Raw genomic sequence first — 12,061 nt, 5'->3', positions numbered from 1 at the left:
CATGATAAAAGTCTTGGAAAGATCAGGAATTAAAGGCCCATACTTAAACATAGTAAAAGCAATATACATAAAACCAGTAGCCAACATCAAATTAATGGAGAGAAACTTGAAACAATCCCACTAAAATCAGGGATAGACAAGGCTGCCCATTCTCTCCCTACTTATTCAATATTGTACTTGAAGTCCTAGCCAGAACAATTAGTCAAAAAAGGAGATCAAAGGGATACAAATTGGAAAGGAAGAAATCAAGTTATTACTATTTGCTGATGCTATGATAGTATACTTAAGTGACCCCAAAAATTCTACCAGAGAGCTCCTAAACCTGATAAACAACTTCTGCAAAGTAGCTGGATATAAAATTAACTCAAGCAAATCAGTGGCCTTCCTCTACACAAAGGATAAACAGGCTGAGAAAGAAATTAGGGAAACAACCTTCACCATAGTCACAAATAATATAAAATACCTTGGTGTGACTCTAACTTAGCAAGTAAAAGATCTGTTTGACAAGAACTTCAAGTCTCTGAAGAAGGAAATCAAAGATCTCAGAAGATGGAATGATCTCCCATGTTCATGGATTGGCAGGATTAATATAGTAAAAATGGCCATCTTGCTGAAAGCAATCTACAGATTCAACACAATCCCCACCAAAATTCCACCTCAATTCTTCATAGACTTAAAAAGAGCAATTTGCAAATTCATCTGGAATAACAAAAAACCCAGGATAGCGAAAACTATTCTCAACAATAAAGGAACCTCTGGTGAAATTACCATCCTGGACCTTAAGCTGTATACAGAGCAATTGTGATAAAAACTGCATGGTATTGGTCAATGACAGGCATATAGATCAATGGAATAGAATTGAAGATCCAGAAATGAACCCACGCACCTATGGTCACTTGATCTTTGACAAAGGAGCTAAAACCACCCAGTGGAAAAAAAGACAGCATTTTTCAACAAATGGTGCTGGCTCAACTGGCAGTTAGCATGTAGAAAAGACATGATTTTTAAAATGTTGCTCTTGAAGTCTTAAAAGCAATATATTTTATAGCTACATGTGATATTTAATAGTACTCTGTGATCTAGGATGAAATGATATAATTGCTACTGTATTCTCATAGACCTCTCATTATTTCTCTTCCTTCATAGACTGTTATTTTGAAAATTTTAAGCAACTTATTTAAGGTAATGCGAATACAAAGACTTAGACTAAAACTGAAAAAAAATTGTTAGTCAGGTCTCTACTTTTATAGAGAAATGGCTGATTGTCTTATAAAGAAAAGAGACAGATTTTTACCTCTCAATTGTATGTTTTATAGCTCACAATTATTAGTGCTTTGGATGAGTATCTGTGACAAAGAAATACATTATTAAAAATAAACATGATTTAGCATGACTGTTCACCTTACAGTGGGGAAATGCAGAGGGTAGAAAGATCATAATCTCCCTTCCAAGAATTCATTTCAATGTGGCCAGTCTATATTCAGAGAGTATTATGTCCAAAGGCACAGAACCACAGACTTATTACTTAGACTTTAATAGGTAAGACATTGGATAATTTAATAGGTAAGACAGTGGATAATTCAAATCTGATCCAAATGTTTTTCTTTGGACAGCTGAAGGTGCAGAGCCAACAATGATGAAATTCTTCTTAGTCTGTCCCTCAAATCCTTCTTGATCAAAATTGAAGTTCAAGACCATTCTGCAGTTCAAGGCATCTTCTGAGATGTTAAATCATATAAAAACCAGAAGCAAAATTGCATGCTTACAAAATGTAGGGCAAAATATAAACATTTTCTTTTTTAAAAAAAATAGAGCAGGGCCATTAAAAATGAGAAAATGCACTAAACCAAAATTGAACCATTTGAGAAATCATTTAATCTTACAGTTCCACATCCAACATCTGAAACACAAAACAGCACAATGAAGACTGCAAAGGTCTTGATCATCCCATCCGAGGTTTCTCTTAAGACAGACCACCTGGGTCCACCCCTGAGCTATCTCTTGGCTATCATATACTTGCCTGATCTATAAGGTTTCCTTCTGAAAATCTCAGTGGTATCCTGTATGTAAGCCTTACATGTGCCTATGGGAAACATGGCTACAGGTCCAAAGGCTTATTATGTTCCATACCACTCAAATGCAGACACATAATTTCCCAATACCCTGAGAAATTAGGATGTCCAATGATTTTATCTAATACATGTGTTTTTTGAAAGAGTTTACATTTTTATAACTTCTGATAAGCAATGAGTGAGATGCTGCTAAGTCCAGAAATTCTATATAAGCACCCATCTGAAAGTCTGTGAGTCAAAACTTTGTCCTTTTACATAAAGTATAATTTTGGCAGCACTTCTAAGCCCTGACTCCTGTCTATTCCAGATAAACTGTATAGGCTCTGGGGGTTGGATTATTATTTCTTTAGAAAAAAATGTACTCTCATACAGTATACTCTGATCACACTTTCTCCTCCTCCATTCCTACCAGATTCTCTCCACCTCCCCACCAGTTCAGTTCTGCATCCTTTCTTTTTCTCTTTCTTTAGAAAAGAAATAACTAAACAAACAAAGAAACAAACCAGAAATAGTAAAAACAAAACAAAGAAAAAGCCAAGGAATATACAGAGACAGACACACATATACAAGTAAAGACAAAATAGTAAAACAAAACAAACAGCAGAAAAACTGCATAGGAGACAAAAATATCATTGAGTTCATTTTCAATTGGCCATTTAGTTCTGACCCAGAACCTACATTTAAGCATGGTTTGTATACACATTGAGGCTCCATTGCAGGTAACTGGTTAGGAATGGTAACAGGTCGTCGCTTTCCCCTCTGAGCACTGGGACCCTATCTGACTCAAATCTGTGCAGCCCTCTTTCTGTTGCCACAGTCTCTATGAGGTCATATGTGCATCAGTACTGTTGTGTCTGGGGAAAAAAGTCCTTAGAATTATCCAGTTTCCCTGATCCTTCCAATAGGAAGGAATTCCTGCCTCTTCTTCCCTTAAGAAATGAGGGCAGTGTTTGATGAGGCCATCTCAATTAGGACTGAGTATTCCAAAATTTTCATTTTCTGAACATTGTCTAGTTGTGTGCATCTGTGTTGGTTCCTGTACACATAAGGTTTGTTAAAAAAATATATGCAAGGTAATTAAGTAGTAAAATGTGAAAGATGAAAATTAAAAGGTAGCTGATAAATGGTAGCTACAGACATGATATATAAATACTTGGATAAATCAATAATAGATAACAGATTGATAAATAGTTATATAATAGGAGTAACAACAGAATGGAAAAGGAAGTCAATGAAAACATTATCTAAGGGTCATGATAAATTACTTTCCATTGGAGGAATTTGGCCTCAATATTTTTACATCTCCTTAGTCAACTCCCACCACTGTAGATCCACTTTACAGTGATGTAATCAAAATTGATTTTTTTATCTTTTACTTTCTTCTCCATAGTCATAATACCAGTTTACTAGTCGTGAAAAAAATCAAGCAAAACCCAAAAATGTACATTATTCAAAAATTTTGACTAGTATACTGGCCACAATCATAACAAAACAGAAAATGTTATATGAATAACAGAGGAAAGAAGTTCCTAAAGATAGAATGTTAAGTAGAACATGGTATCCAAAAACTTATTCTAGAAAGCAAAGGAACAACAACAAAACCGATATCCACCAAATCTAAGGAAACACAAAGTAGAAATAAGTGTTTCTAGAATCTGGGATCCTATTTTGTCCAGCTCGCTTAAAGTTCTGAGTCTTTGATATCATGATTCTATTGAGTTTTGTTGGTGTCCTGGCCTCCTATTCTGCCTTCCACTCTTCCTTTGGCTCTAGTGAATTTCCTCTGCATTCTTTGCTCACATGGTTGGGTTAAATGTCATACACCTCCTCTTTTTTTTTTTTTTTAAGATTTATTTTTTATTTTATGTCTGTACAGATGGCCATGAGCCATCATGTGTGTGGCTGCTGGGAATTGAACTCAGGACCTCTGCTGGACCCCCGCTCGCTCCAGCCCCGCTCGCTCCAGCCTGCTCGCTCCAGCGTAATACACTGTAGCTGTCTTCAGACACACCAGAAGAAGGCGTCAGATCTTATTATGGGTGGTTGTGAGCCATCATGTGGTTACTGGGATCCGAACTCAGGACCTTCAGAAGAGCAGTCAGTGCTCTTACCCGCTGAGCCACCTCGCCAGCCCCCATGCACCTCCTCTTATCAAGGAGAATTTGGTGTTTTCAGTGTCTGCCTTGTTTCCAATTTCATGGCACAACATTTCTTTGTCATCATTGTAGAGACACATCCAATGGCCTCATCTCTCCTACCCTGCCTTCAGATCACTCCAGTTATCCCTTCTCTTCAAATCCACTTGGCATATCCACATGGATCTGATAGCATACCCGGACTCGATACCTGCCATGCTTCAGACTGAGCTCTGTCCCCTTGAAATACCCTTAATATATAATATTATTATTATATATAATATACATATATTACATATTGTAATATATAATATTGTAATATGTAATATATGTATATTATATATAATAATAATATTATATATTAAGGGTATCCTAATATATTATTGTATATTAATATATATTAATATATAATATATATTTATATATCCTGATACTTCACCTTGAGATACCACCAATGTGGGCTCTAAACTTATATAAAATATAACAGTATACATGTAAATTACCAGCTTCCAAAGAAAGAAAAAATAATAATAATATGATAACTTAATTCTAAACTCATCTATTTCCAATTCTGTAGCAATAATGCCTAAAGTGAGCAACCTTACATAGACACAAGATACAGAAATAAAAAACAAAGAAACAAAAGAAACATCCCCAATATAACTCTGTTCAATGAGCTCAAAGATATAACAAAGACTCACACACAGAACACAAAGAGGACAAGAGCAAAAATGATTGAAGTCCATTAGCATGGCAATATATCTGAAATAAATAATGACAATGTAGCATGTAATTTAGCTAAATAAAGAGATAGCAATACTAAAAAAACTCAAACTGAAATAAAATATGAATGGGAAACACAGTAAGATTAATGAAAACGAAGTGGAGAAACTTCTCTATCAGAACAGATGAGGGTGAAGAGAGAAGAGCAAGCTTTAAAAACAACATACAAGAACTACATCAAACTAAAATTTATTTAAGTATTTTATGAAATACAGCAAAATCTCAAAGCCTTTTCATTTCTTTCATTGAAAATATTTTCTTTTCCCATATAATACAGTTCAACCTCAGTTTCCCATCACTCCACTTCAAGAACCCTCCAAGTTCCCAACTCCATCATATCCACCCCACCTCCATTTCCTCATCAGAAAAGAGCAGGCCTCCAAGAGACAAGGTCTAAATAGAATAAAACAAGATACACTATGATAAGGCAACATTTGAAAATAAGAAATCTTACTAAAATAAAATTGAGCAATACTCTAATTTGGTATTGACATGTAGAATAATAAGAATAGGAAAATATTAAAAAATTATTTGATTCCTATTTAAAACATTGCATTTTTGTAGCAACAGAAAACTCTGTACATAGAGTAAGTACACTACAATTCATAAAATCAGTGTCATTGCATGTGTACCAAGATGTTCTTGGCAAATTCCCTGCGACTGCATGCTTTGGGGGAGATGCTATAGACAGTAAATAAAAGAAGTGTTCAAAAACTAAAGTATACCAAGTCCCTTGATGCAACTGGATGAGCTGAACAAAGTGTCTGATTCATTTTGCACTCGACTTTGTCTTAGTATTTTGATCACTCTATCAAACTTAACTGTTTCTGTTTCTGCATTTTTTTCTCACTCTCACATATAATTATCTGATCCCATGGGTGCTATCATTCAGACTGGAAAAAAACAAGGAATATAAGGAAAATTTCAACTGAAAACAGACTATAAGCTGAACCTTAAAATAATTTTCATATAAGAAAATATTTAACTTATTTAAATAAGAACAAAATATATAATGAAATAAATGAATTACTATTCACATTTTAGTTTAGACTATCTCAAAAAGAATCTATTAAAAATAATACATAATACATAAACACTTTTACATCCTCCAAGAAAGTCATATGACTTAGAGCTAGTGCCTAAGAGTTTAGTGACTAGCATAGTGACTTGGAGCACACACTTATTAATACATTTTACTCCTTAAGATAGTAGCATTCATTGTAGAAGTTTTGGCTAATGAAACAAGAAAGGTAACATGAAAATTAATTTGAGTAAAATAAAGATTATCACATGAAAAACTCACAAAGGTATACATTCAGGAATATATCAAAATCTTAATGAACATGCAGAACATTTTGTACAACTTGAATAAATTGATTCATGGGTCAAGCATTAATCAGATGAGATTAACAAAAGGGCATGCTAGGCATTGCATTAGCCGTTATAAAATAGTAACACAGAAAAAGATTCTATATTTGAGCTTTTCATTTTTCATGGAAGTAAGATATCTTTTATACCAACCAGACATAAAATTATGCATTCTCCCTATTGATAAAAGCTACCCAGTATAAGATTTAAATAATGACAAGAACTGATGAGCTTGCTTCCAGAATCAAAGCAATACTGATTTCTATAACTGTCCAAGATTATTGTCTGATTATTTTCAAATACTATATGTGTTAAACATATATAAATTTCTCATTATAGTAGTGATACTGTTATGAAATATACTTCTGTTATTGCATAGAAGTTTTTCTGATGCTTACCAGGACATTTCATTTTATATACATATTGTTCTTGCTAAAACTAGAATCAGATCAGAGTCTATTTGGTTTTCAATTCATTGACAAGATATTCTCACTATCAGCACCATAAATCATTAATTTGAAACAAAAATTTGAAAAATATTGTTCAATATAAGGAAAAGTTAATGACTCAACTAAATCAGAAATAAAAATGTTATAAAACATGATTTTGATTATTAGTATCATGAAAATATTGAAGGAAATTCTCAACACAGAGTTGAATTGTACAACTTATTTTTGTGATCCTCACTTTTTCAGAACTATACAATCCTGTGTGTGAACCACACAGCTGTATACACATACACATGCACACACATTCACTCACATACACACACATGGGAAAAAGGAAGGAGTGATAGAGGGAGAGATAGGTGAGAAAGAGGATAGATAGGAGAGAGATAATTTTAAAATAAATTATTGTAATCACTACAATGTGTCAGAATCTTGTAATATTTGTACCATCATGCTTTGTGACATCACACAGCTACACTCCAGGATAAGAGTTTGGATATCATGGTTAATCTGTGTGTTCAAGGTACATTTTATAGTGTACCTTGGATGGTTTTATAGTAAGTCAATTATTTGATAAAACACATTGGATTAATATTTATTTCACATGGTTGTGTTTCCCAAAATACAATCCACAAACCACAAGAAACTCAAGAAAAGGAAGACCAAAGTGTGGATGCTTCATTCCTTCTTAGAAGGGGGAACAAAATGTCCATCGAAGAAGTTGCAGAGACAAACTATGGAGCAGAGACTGAAAGAAGGACAATCCTGAGATTGTTCCACCTGGAAATCCTTTCCATATTCAGTCATCAAACTCAGACACTATTGTGGATGTCTGCAAGTACTGGCTGACAGGAGCCTGATACAGCTTTCTCCTGAGGCTCTGGCAGTGCCCGACTGATACAGAAGTAGAGGCTCACTGTCATCCATTGGACTGAGTACAGGATCCCCAATGAAGGAGCAAGAGAAAGGACCCAAGGAGCTGAAGGGTTTGCAGCCCCTTAGGAGGAACATCAATATGAACTAACTAGTACCCTCAGAGCTCCCAGGGACTAAACCACCAACCAAAGTATACACATGGTGTGATTTATGGCTCCAGTAACATATGTAGCAGAGGATGGCCTAATCGATCATCAGTGGGAGGAGAGGCCCTTGGTTCTGTGAAGGTTCTATGCCCCAGTATAGGGGAATGCCAGGGCCAGGAAGTGAGAGAAGGTGGGTTGGTGAACAGAGGGAGGTGAAGGGGGGAAGGAAATAGGGCTTGTTTTTTGTTTTTGATATTTTTTGAGAGGTAACCAGGAGAGGAGATATCATGTAAATGAATGTAAATAAAGACAACATCTAATAAAAATAAATACATTCATTTAAATGATGCAACAGACATTAATGTTTCTTTTTTTTTTTTTTTTTTTTTTTTTTTTTTAGTTTTAATTGTTTTAGTAGTGGTTTGACCAGTCCCACTATAAGGTAGACTTGTGCTTTACACCTGGACTGTATTGCTAGATTTTTACCTACTTTTATTTTTTTATTTATTAATTTTATGTCCTGATCACAGTCAACCCCTTTCTCTCCTCCCAGTCCGACCCTCACACAGCCCTTCCCCCATTTCCCCTAACCTTTCTCCTCAGGGAAAGAAAAGCCCCATGTGGGTATAAATCTGCCATGGTATGCCAAGTAACAACTGGACTAAGTGTGTCCTCTCCCATTGTTGGCAGATAAAGCAGTACAGCTATGGAAACAGGATCCAAAGGCAGGCAACAGAATTAGAAACAGTCCCCAATCTAGTTGTTAGGGGACTCACATGAAGATCAAGCTGCACATCTGCTACAAATGTTTATGAGCATAGGCTCAGTCCATGCAGGGTCTTTGGTTGGTGGTTTAGTGTCTGTGAGCTCCTATGAGCACAGGATAGTTGATTCTGTGGTTCTATTTGTGGTATTCTTTACCTGCAAATTATCTCAAGCTTCCTCAATCCTTCCCCTGTCTGTTCCACAAAATTCCCAGTGCTCCACTCTATGTTTGAATTTGTATTTAGTATAACTAAGCATAGCAACCTTATTTATAATAACCAGAAGGAGGAATGGTTCTCTGGTTCTGTTTCCATCAGCTACTGGATGAAGCATCTCCGAAGACAGTTATCCTAGTTTCCTGACTGAAGTCATAGCAGAGCATCACTAATAGTGTCAGGGGTTAGCTCTCTTGCAATTGGATGAGTCTCAAGTTGGGCCAACCGTTGGTTAATCATTTCTTCAATCTCTACTTTATCTTCATCCCTGCAATCCCTGCACATCTTGTAGGCAGGACAAATTTTGGTGCCACGGGCCAGCCAGTCTGGGCCTCTCTCAACCTGTTGGGGAAAACAGGGTCCTAGTCAGGTCCTCAAGGAGTTGGCGAATAAATGACAAACAGAAACAACACAAGGGAGTGTGGTATCTGAGTGTTTGCACAAAGTCAAGAATATATAGTATACAGAAACTGGGCAAATAATAGAAGTCACATAGGCAGGAGACAGCCACATCAAGGTCAGTGAGAGTAAGCAGCCAGGTGCAAAGCAGAGGAACAGTGGTGTACTTCTTCCTGGGCTATTTTGGTAGCCCCAAAATAACTGTCTGAGGCAAGCAGATGAATGCTAGTCATATACAAGCATTCCTTGGCTATAACAGAGATAATTAGTGATGGAATTCCTACAACTTCTCTCTGGTTAGTAAAGCAATTCTGCCTTGTGTGGGACTGTTCTGATAATAAGTGCTTAACTGCTATCTCTAACTCTGGAGACACCCTGTCTGGTAAGACAGCTTCCTTGTAAAAGTTCCAAGCAAATTAGAGCTAGGAAATCTATTAGGATTATTGAAACACTGTGGAGGCTAGGAAATAATGTTTAATCTCAGTATTAGCTAATAACAAAATATTGCTTAGGGCACCTTTATGCCTATAAAGAAAGCACGCAAAACTCTCCACAGACTTTAGCAGAGACCAATCTGGAACACATCTGATTTAGGAGATGCCAGTGACTGAATACCCCAGGAGACTGACTCCCTTTGAAGTGTACGCCTCAGGTCCGTGATCAGGTTTTCAGGCCTGACACAAAGACATTACTGAAGTAGAAGAGTGCTGCATGACATTTTGGGTCAAAGTTTTTTGTGTTGTTTTGTGTCCCCTCCCCTTGACAGGAAGTCCACCCTGGCTATAGGAGGTAGCTATTTCAGGCTCCATATCTCCAGCTCCTAGGATTCTGTGGACAATCAGAGTCCTCCCAGAGATGCATCCCCACTGAAATCCATTGTCTTCACTCTGCCTCTTGCCCCACACCTGATACCATTTCCCCTCTCCACCCTGTTCCCTTTCTTCTTTCACATCTGGTGTCTGTTTTATTTTCCCTTCTGCCTGAGATCCAAGCATGCTCATTGGGCACTCCTTGTTACTTGACTTCTTTGTGTCTGTAGATTGAAGGATGATAATACTGTACTTTATGCCTAATATCCACTTATAAATGATCCATACCATGAATGTCTTTTTGGGTCTGCATTACCTCATGTAGGACAATACATTCTAGTTTTATAAATTTGGCTGCAAATTTCATGATGTCTTTGTTTTTAATAGCTGAGTAGTATGCCATTCTGTAAATGTACCATATTTTCTTGATCCATTCTTCAGTTGAGAGATATCTAGATGGTTTTTATTATCTGGCTATTACAAATAAAACTACCATGACCATAGTTTTGCACATGTCCTTGTGGAATTGTGGAGCATCTTTTGGGTACATGCCCAGGAGTTGTATAGGTGGGTCTTAAGGTAAAATTATTCCCAATATTCTGAGAAAGTGCAAAATTGATTTCCAAAGTGGGTATGCAAGTTGGCAATCCTGCCAGCAATGGAGGAGAGTTTCCCTTGCTGTATACCCTCACCAGCATGTACTGTCACCTGAGTTTAGCCATATAGCCTCAGAATCTTAGCCATTCTGAGGAATGTAACATGGAATTTCAGAGTCATTTTGATTTCCATTTCCTCGATGTCTAAGGACATTGAACATTTAAGTGCTTCTTGGTCAATAGACATTCCCCTACTGAGAATTATCTGTTTGGTTCTGTACCCCATTTTTAATTGGGTTTTTGTGTCCAATTTGTTGATTTTTTTATTATTTTGGACATTATTCCTCTGTCAGATGTATGTTTTGTCCAGATCCTTTTTCATTCTGTAGGCTGCCATTTTGTGCTATTAATGGTGTCCTTTGCTTACAGAGGTTTCAGTTTATGAGGTCCCATTTATTAATTGTTGATATTAGTACCTGAGCTATTAATGTTCTGTTCTGGAAGTTGTCTCCTGTGCCATTGTGTTCAAAGCATTACCCTACTTTCTCTTCTATTTGATTTAGTATTCAGTTTTATGTTGAAGTTTTCCATTCTCTTGGACTTGAGTTTTGTTCAAGGTGGTAAACATAGATCTACTTGCATTCTTATACATGTATAAATCCAGTTAGACCAGCACCATTTGTTGAAGAAGCTTTCTTTATTTCCATTGTATGCTTTTGATAAGTTTTCCATAATTTGTCCATGTTGGGTGAATACCATCTTCATGTCTTGGTAGACTACAAACTCATGATCCTTTTACCTGCCTTATTCTCTGGAGTAACTGGATTATGGGACTATTCTACCAAGCCTATTTGACATTTCTGGTAAAGCAGCATTTTTTTAACCTTTTATCAGGTATACAGGGAAATAACCTCCTTTTCTAGTACATGCTGCGGTAAATAACATGTGATTATTGTGATCCAGTGTGGTGTGGTATCAAAGGAAATATTTATTGCTTTTGCATTGTAATTGCAATTTGACACCTACAAGTATTCCATGTTGTGGTTAAAACACACAGTCAGTGAAAGACAGTGAAGTCTATCCTAGACAATATTATGTCACAGAAGACACATGTCTATGGATTTGCTGCCTAGATGGTGAAATGCAACAAATATTGTTCACAAGCTGTACCAGAGGTATTTTTGTTAAATACTGGCATTATCTTTATCTATCCTAAACTATGTAAATGAGAAACAGAAAATTGTTTTCTTATTTACTCCACATTTTCATGCTATTAATACAATTCAGTTTATATCAATATATTTTAGCCTCCAATATTTTGAATATCATGACAGAAATCTATGAATTTGAATGTAACTCATGTTTAATTAAATTTAACTAAAATAATGGCAATAACCTCTCGAAAACTGATAATTATGTTGAAAATATGTAAGTGAGATTAAACAATT

The 12,061-nt window shown here is 36.0% G+C and overlaps 1 long non-coding RNA gene across 1 annotated transcript in view; it reads right to left on the bottom strand.

The window, feature by feature from the left end:
• LOC116071426 overlaps positions 1-2,838 on the bottom strand; it is a 15,857-nt gene extending 13,019 nt beyond the window's left edge. The window contains exon 1 of the long non-coding RNA XR_004110890.1: positions 2,751-2,838. This is a non-coding gene — a long non-coding RNA (uncharacterized LOC116071426). The remainder of the gene's footprint in view (positions 1-2,750) is intronic.
• Positions 2,839-12,061: the final 9,223 nt, after the last annotated feature.

This window comes from Mastomys coucha, unplaced genomic scaffold (assembly GCF_008632895.1).
Source record: "Mastomys coucha isolate ucsf_1 unplaced genomic scaffold, UCSF_Mcou_1 pScaffold22, whole genome shotgun sequence".
In the NCBI taxonomy this organism is placed as follows: domain Eukaryota; kingdom Metazoa; phylum Chordata; class Mammalia; order Rodentia; family Muridae; genus Mastomys; species Mastomys coucha.
Note: the sequence above shows the minus strand (reverse complement) of the source record. Positions and strands in the feature narration are given on the sequence as shown.